This window comes from Callithrix jacchus, chromosome 9 (assembly GCF_049354715.1).
Source record: "Callithrix jacchus isolate 240 chromosome 9, calJac240_pri, whole genome shotgun sequence".
Taxonomy (NCBI): Eukaryota; Metazoa; Chordata; class Mammalia; order Primates; family Cebidae; genus Callithrix; species Callithrix jacchus.
This window is the reverse complement of record NC_133510.1, coordinates 75,641,007-75,649,932: the sequence shown is the minus strand read 5'-3', so window position 1 is coordinate 75,649,932 and position 8,926 is coordinate 75,641,007. Positions and strand designations below refer to the sequence as shown.

At 34.6% G+C, this 8,926-nt stretch overlaps 1 non-coding gene across 1 annotated transcript; it reads left to right on the top strand.

Moving 5' to 3' along the window:
* Nucleotides 1-485: 485 nt before the first annotated feature.
* LOC118144690 (U11 spliceosomal RNA) lies at nucleotides 486-610 on the top strand. Its single transcript, XR_004729440.1, has one exon. It is a non-coding gene; the product is annotated as a U11 spliceosomal RNA (small nuclear RNA).
* Nucleotides 611-8,926: the final 8,316 nt, after the last annotated feature.

The following is an 8,926-nucleotide window of genomic DNA, read 5'->3' as shown; positions in this document are numbered from 1 at the left end:
AAACATTGTAAAGCATATAAACAACTTGTTGCCATCTGGGGCAAAATATTACAGTTGGGGCAAGAAAAAAAAAAGTGTGTCAAAAGACTGGGAAGAAAAGCATGGGAGAGAATTTTGGGGGAAAATTGTGACATCCAAAAGGGTAAGGCTATTTGGAAAGCCATGCATATGTGCATGTCCAGGACAGAATTCATACATGCTATTTATATATATACAAATAGCATACCTAAAATAATACTATTATACTATTGGTATTATACATGTACTACTAGTATGCTATACTAATAGTCTAATAGCATTCGTATAGGTATACTAACATATAGGTATACTATTATATATGCATATTAGGTATATTGGTATATTAATACATAGTATGCCCTGAGTATGCTGATAGTATACATATAATGCTAATAGTATAATAGTATTAGTACAGGTATACTAGTACTAATACAATTCTAATACTACTATAATAATTGGATTATAAAAAAAAGGGCTTCTGTCCTGAGTGGCACACGTAGAGCAACTCGGTTGCTTTTCGTGCGGAATCGACATCAAGAGATTTCGGAAGCATAATTTTTTGGCATTTGGGCAGCTGGTGATCGTTGGTCAAAAAAAAAATAATTGGATTATATATGTGTTATACTAATAGTATAAAGGGATTACTATAGGCACACTGCAAGTATGGTATAATAATATTAGTATAAGTATACTATTAGTATACATATACATATGCTAATACTATTAGTATAGGTACACTTTTAGTATAGGTATATTAGTATTCTATATATATTATACATATATATACACTAATACTTTTACTATAGGTATACTATTAGTATAGGTATAGTATACCTATACTAATCATATATTACTGTATATTAGTATACTCTTAGTATGTATACTATACCAATAGTATAATAGCATTAGTATAGGTCTACTAATACTAATACAATTCTAATACTGCTATAGTATCAAAGTTGCTAACTCATATATGTGCACATATATTCTGTGGTGGGCCATAAAACACAATGCAAGATAGACTTGAACAATTAAGTTAAAGGATGGTGAATAATAGGGATCCAGGTTTCTGACTTTTGGAGTAAGAATTTACAGATAACCAATGTGATGCCACCAGAATAATTGATGCAGTAGTGGGTTACAGTTGAAGACATCAACAGACAATTGTATTTAACTTATAAAGACACTTGTTTATACAAGAGTTAGCATATACACAATATTTTCCTTGCTCTGTCAGCTGAGAGGGCCTAGAAGAAATGACACACTCCAGAAGGGATAAACAACTCCCTTGGCACCCAGATACTGGTTTTTAATATCATTCTGCATGAAAAATAACCAGAGCTTCTTGGGAAAATGGTTAATGCTGGGAATAAGGTAGGAAATATAGAAGACAAGTCTGGAGTATTTGCTTCAGAAAATAAAGTGCAAAAAAGGAAGAAAAAAATGGAACACAAAAAGCGAGTGAAACAATTTGCAATGACCAAAGTTAGAACAATTTGAACAAGAAAATATATAAAATGGTATCAGATGTAACTCAATGTTTAAATGCATATCCGTGAATTCATACTGATAAAAATAACCGAGTGAATAAATAAGTTGAGAAGGGAGGACAAATCTTAGAAGGAAAAGTAAAACTCTTGACTCCTTAAGTGTGGGCTTCCCATAGGGACTTTCTTCAAAAGAGTACAGAACTTAAAGTGAGAAATAAGAAGAGTAACTTTTTAATGGAGAAACCTGACAAATGCCTCCCCCTCCAGGTGATCAATGTCAACATCAATATTTCTTAGTGAAATTGATATTGTATGTCCTTCATTTGATGACAGCAGAAGGGCACTTTGCCTCTATAATCTTCCCCCAAAAAACCTATAACCTGTTAAAAAATCAGATATATCTGAAACATACATGACCAACACTTCTCAAAATTATCAAGATTATGAAAAGCAAGGAAAGTCTGAGAAACAGTCACAACCAAAAAAGCCTTAAGGAGATATTGAGAGCTGTGTAATGTGGTATCATGGTTGGGGATCCTAGAACAGGATCTTTCCCTTAGATAAAAAGTAAGAGAATCTGAATAAAGTATGGGCTTAATTAAACTCTTCATTTTGACACTTATAGCATACTAATGCAATATATTAATAATAGGGGTAACTAGGTTTTTGGGATATATGCAAACACTTCAGACTATCTTCAATTTTATGTAAATCTAAAACTGATTTATTTACTTTATTTCTATTATTATTATTATTATTATTATTATTATTATTATATTTAGAGACTAGGCCTCTCTCTGTTTCCCAGACCAGAGTGCAGTGGCACCATCATAGCTCAGTGAAGCCTCAAACTCCTTGGTTTAAGCCATCCTCCTGTCTCATCCTGTTGAGTAGTTAGGACTACAAACACACGCCATCATGCCTAACTAATTTTTATCATCATTTTTTGTAGAGACAGAGTCTCTCTAAGCTGCCCAGGCTGGTCTCCAATTCCTGGCCTCAAGCACTCTTCCCACCTCAGCCTCCAAAATTGCTGGGATTAGAGTCATGAGCTACTGCATGCAGCCCCTAAACTGCTTTAAAAATAAAGTTTGTTTTTAAAAAATATATAAGCCTCCCCCTCAATAAACACAATCTCACACACTTTTTTGACATGAAGGAGTATGCAGATGGGGAGAGATCCTCAGCACTAAGCAACAGAGGGGAAAGTATACAGAAGCAGCATCTATATAAAAGATAAACATTCAATGCATAGTTCTATGACTGGGTTGAATGGCTATAGTCATGCTGTGCTTGTTTAAGACTAAAGAGTGTTTATTACTAGGGTTTGTTATTTGCTACCACCTCTCCCAGTGGTGGGCACCACAGAAGGACCTAGACATTTAGAAATTCAAATCAGTTTACTAAACAGATATTCTTCTGACCTTTATTTCTGTTCACATTCTTGCAGATACTAATGTGTTCACTTCTTCCTTGCTACTCACAATTCTGTGTTCATTGTTCATACAGTTCTTCTTGAGCCTGATGACACCAGATGCCTTAGGACCAGTGATTAACTGAGAAAAAGAAGCCATATTTTTGACTGGTCAAGCTGAGCAACTTGCATGACCTGTGATGAACCCCTGCTATTACCACAACAGTAGCTCTGAGATAGATTGATAAGATATTTATATACCCCTGAATTTTTCATCCATGTCTTAAATGTGGTTATACCACATATATGTCTATAAAGAGAAGACTAGTTGTAAAGTGCTTTATTTGCATATGCAATAGGTTATCTACAAATTGGCTAATGGCACCTGTCAAGTAGGCAGGAGATGTTTTATACAACAGTAAGACTTCTACTTCCAGTTAGAATTTTAAAAGTAATAATGTTGGACGAACTATAAAACTGGAAATAAGATGAATAAACTACCCAACAATAAAAATATGCAGAGTTAAGAATACAAAGAAATCTAAATAGCTAATATCCAGAGAGTAACAAGCTTTTTTTTTTTTTTGAGACAAATTTCACTCCATTGCCAGGCTGGAGTGCAGTGGCATGATATTGGCTCACTGCAACCTCTGCCTCCAGGGTTCAAGCGATTCTCCTGCTTCAGTCCCCCAAGTAGCTGGGACTACAGGCATGCACCACTACACCTGGCTAATTTTTGTATTTTTAGTAGAGACAGGGTTTCATGGTGTTGGTTAGGCTGGTGTATAATTCCTGACATCATGATCCACCTGCCTCAAATTCCCAAAGTGATGTGATTACAGGCATGAGTCACAGTGACAGCCAACAAGCTCTTTCTATAAAAACACCTACTACCACTGTGTTTATTCCTGGTGAAGAATAAGAAGAATTAATTGATTGATGAAAGAAGAAAACAGATAAATGTATGCCAAACGTTTTATGGCTACATGTGGGCTAATAGGATGAATCATAATCCCAAAGAGCCCCAGCCACAGAGCAACTTGTATTCACCTAACAATTCTTTTCATAGACTGCAGCCACTAGACTTCCTGTCTCACCAAAGGGAGTTGGGAGGAACATGATTGACAGAGTTCAAGGTTTGGAGGAAATAGACTAAAAATTCTGCATTAGAAAAGGAGTAGAAAGAAAGGGGAACAAAAGCTATTCTACTTCAGAAAAACTTTTTAAGGTCATAGCTTGAAGATACAGACCTACTAAACAAATTCAGGTGTAGATGGCCAAAGATAAAGTTAAAAATGTAAAAAAACTGAGAGAATCTCCTTGAGGCATTTGGAGCTTTCCTCTAAGACAATGCAATATCTGACTAAAGAATGGAGGCAGGAAAAAACATCTGAATAAATTTCTATAAAAGGGTAAATCAACAGCTACAGAAGGCTGGGAGCCCACATACATAAATATATAAATATATATATATATACTTTAAAAAGACTAACAACCATTTAAAACAAAATGATAAAATGAATTGTGAGGTTTCTGCATATGGAATCGTGTAATATGTGACAGGAGCAACAAGGGAGGACAGGGTAAATGAAACAATACTATTGAAAGGCTTATACATTTGCCATGAAGTCACATTATATTATTTTAAGGTAGATTATGATGATATAGACAGTTAATATATACTTTTAATAATTACTAAAATAGAAAATAATATAGCTAATAAACCAATAGAGGTGATAAAATGATATGCTATAAAATGCCTGACTTGCTGAAAAGAAGTCAGGAAAAGAAGAACAGAGAAATAAAGAATAGACAGATCAAATGTAAAACAAATGTCAAAATAGTAGAATTAAATATAAACATATCCATTATAAAATTAAATGTAAATGGACCAAATACTCTAAAGGTAGATATTGTCAGATTAGATGAAAAATAACAGAAACACCTATATTATACATATGAGAAATACTGCAGACTTCTGGTTTCAGTTCTGACATGTAAAGAGCCACATCTATACTTACAACCAGAAAAAGCTAGAAAAACTGAAAATTAGGGACATTTTTGTACCCATAATAAAATCGGAGCTCACAGGGCAAACCACCATCCTTCAATCCAGAAAGCCAGGCACATCTGAAAAGATACAGCTGCGATCTGCCTGCCTTAAGCAAAAACTACTGAAAGCTAGAAACTGGTAGAAATCACTGGGAACTGTGATTAATTTTAGGAGGGTTATTATGGACTAGTTGGAGAGTAAGAAACTCCTAGGAGACACAATCTTGGGGTGAAATGAGGGACAAACTTTCCTATCCAGGACTTCCACTAGTTTCTCACTTTGAGGATCAATGAGAAATACCCCCTGGTAACTGCCAGGGAAGGGCAAGAGTAGCATTAGGGTAACGCATTTCAAGCCTTCTCCATAACAATCTTCACAATCGTTGCCCTCATCTTTTAGGCAAAGTGAACTTAGCCATAGAGCTAACTTCAAACTTATAGAAGAGATTTCTCCTCCCTGTTCCAGCCACTAGACTTCCTGTCTCGCCAAAAGGAGTTGGGGGAAACCTGGTCAATAGGGTTCAAGGTTCTAGAACAGGAGTAGGGGGTAAGGGGAACAAAAGCTATGCTATTTCAGAAACACTTGTGAAGGTCATAACTGGGAGATAGAGGCCCACTAAATAGCAGATTAATGAGAAGATTACAAAATTCTCCTGTTTCCTTTATATTTGAGCATTGTGCCAACAGGGCTCCAGAGTAATTATTATGCATTACAGTTGAAAGAGATGCAGAACATAGGCTTTCTGAAGAAGACCATACAGGGAAGCCCAAAGATAACAGAGAAAAATGCAATAACACCGGGGTATTTACTGCTATATCCAATACTAAACACAGGGTAACTCTTAGCCAAATTAACATAAATCCTCACACTAAGGGCGCATTTACTTTGTTTCCACCAGCTTCTCACAGTGAGATTTCAAGGATTTCTACCAGTTTCTCACAGTGATAATCAAAAACAAGTCTCCTGGTGGCCCTGGCAGGAAAGGGCAAGAGTAGCCTAATAAAACATACCTGGCTTTCAACAACATTTACAAGTCATGCCAAAAGGTAAGTAAAAACACACTGGAGAAAAAAACAGAGTTGAATCAGAACCACACTGAGATTAGATATTGGAATGATCAGACAGGGAATTTAAAATAACTGTGATTAATATGTTAAGGGCTCTAATGCCATAAGTGCATAACAAGCAAGAACAGATGGGTAATGTAAGCAGGGAGATGGAAACTGTAAGAAAGAATCAAGAGGAAATGCCAGAAATAGAAAAACACAGTCACAGAATTAAAGCCTTCAATGAACTCACCAAAAAACTGGACATGGCCAAGGAGAGAATCAGTGCACTTGGAAATAAAACAATAGAAACACTCCCAACTGAAATGTAAAGAGAAACAAGAATAGAAAAGAAAATAGAACAGGACATCTCAAAATTGTGAGATGATACCAAAACATATAACATACACGAAACTGGAACGCCATAAAGAGAAAAGAGAAAAAAAATTTAAGTAACAGTGACCAAAAATTTTCTAAAACTAGTGACAGATACAAGACCACAAACTCAGGAAGTTAGCACAAAGCGATATAAATACCACCCACCCCCTTCAACCAAAAAAATAAATAAACAAATAAACCTCACAAGACAAACATATGCATACAAATACACAGTCATATCACATTCAAATCATCAAAGTCCAGAAAACAAGAAAGATTTTAAATATAAGACAAAGATTGAATGTAAAAGGGCACATATATCTCTATTACTATGTCTACACATGCCATAAATATGGTAGGCATATGAAAGTTAACATGGCTGCATTATTAAATTAAAGAGTATAATTGGAGGTAGAGACGTTTTATAATGATCAAAAGGTCAAATTATTAGAGACATACTAATGTACCTAAAGCAAACCTAATAACAAAGATTCAAATTCATGAAGCAAAAATAGAACTAAAAAGCGAAACAGACAAGTCCCTAATCACATTGGAAGTTTTAACATGCTCTTCTCAGCAATTGATAGAAATGAAAGAAATGCTGTTAACGATAAAGAATATTTTTAAAACGCTATCAACATCCTGTATCTAATTTATATTTGTAGAAAACAACACCTATCGAAATCATAATATCCATTTTTAACTGCACATATATTATATGGTGGGCTATAAAAACCATTTCAATAAATTTCAAAGGACTGAAAAGTACAAAGTCTGCTTTCTGTCAACAATGGTATTAAATTACATTTCTACTTAAATTATATTAGAAATCAATAAGGATAAAATATTTTTTAAATGCCCCAAATAATTTCAATATTTGAAATTAATATGCTCATTTCCAAATAACTCATAAGTCAAAAAGAAACACATAAGAAATTAGAAAATATTTGTTACCAGATCAGATTTACCAGAGATAGATGTGGTTATATTAAAGAGAAAGACTCTATTTTTGATGTTTCACTACTGACAGCTTCCAAGCCTATCCTCTCTCTTCCCCTTTTGTCCTACATCTAGGCATGCCAATAAAAAGTTTATGTACATCCTTCCATGGTACTGACAACGTTCATATCACCGAAGTTCAGACCCCTTTGCACAGATATGAAATCTTCCCATTCCTACCTCTTAGCCACAGTAAACATTAACTCACTCTCTCTGCTTTCCTCAGGTGACCTAAACTGACTTGAGCCTGTCCTACTTTGCCCAGAAAATCCTCCTATATGTGTAATAAACCTTTTCATAGCCTGCTGGTGTTTGTGATGTCATCAGTCTCAACATCTCACACAGTTTTGAGTGGAGAGTTAATCTCACTTTTGGCAATAAGCTACAAAACAACTGGGTAGAGTAACATATACAGTTAAAATATGCAGCTATAGGTCTATACTTGAAAAGAAAAAGGTCCAAACTAATGGTCAATGCTTTTAACTCAAGGAGTTAAAAGAGTAGCAATTCCAAAATTGTTGGGAAAAATGAAATGAAAAAATAACAACAAAAGTAAATAAAATGGAAATACAAAGAAGCAATGCCAAAAATTAAGTTTCTTGTAAAAATGAAGAAAAGTGAAAAAAAATTAGGAGACTGGTTAATAATAGTGTGTGTATGTTGTGTGTGTACATGTGTGTGTATGTGTGTGAAAGAGAGACACAGTGAGACTGAGACTAATTCCCAATATCAGGAACAAAAGAGAGGAAATTACCAAATATTCTACAGATATCAAAAGGGGTATTTTGGATAATGCTAAGAATTAGACAATTTATATAAAATAGGCAGTCTCCCAGAAAAGCACAATTAACATAAGTACACAAAAAATAAACAATGGAAATATTTCTACATCTGGAACCTTTATACACTGTTGTTAGGAACATAAAATGCTACAGCTTTCTAGCCTGTCAATCTCTTATGAAGTTAAACCATCATTCACCCTATGACTCATCAATTTCACTTGCACTTATACAAGAGAAATGAACATATATATCCACAAGACTCATTCAACATGTTCATAGCAGTCATTATAGTCAAAAACTGGAGAAACATTTTTCTGCAACAAATGAATAAAGATAAAATTAGTGGTATTTTATAGTATATAGTATATACCCATTGTATATATAGGATTTGGTGCTATATGGGGTTTCAAGCATCTCCTGGGGGTCTTGGAATTTATCTCCTGCGACGGTCTTGGAATATATCTCCTGCAGATAAAGCATGGAGATATATTCCAAGACCCCTGGAAGACGCTTGAAACTCCAAACAGCACCAATCCTATATATGCTGTTTTCTCTTATGCATGTATAGCTATGATAAGGTTGAATTTTAAAATTTAGGCACAGTAAGAGATTAACAATAATAACTAATAAAACAGAACAATCATGGCAATATGCCAGCATAACTACTATTGTGCCTTGGGGCCATTAAGTAAAATAAGGGTTAAAAATAAGCACTATGATACCATGGCAGTTCATCTAATAACCAA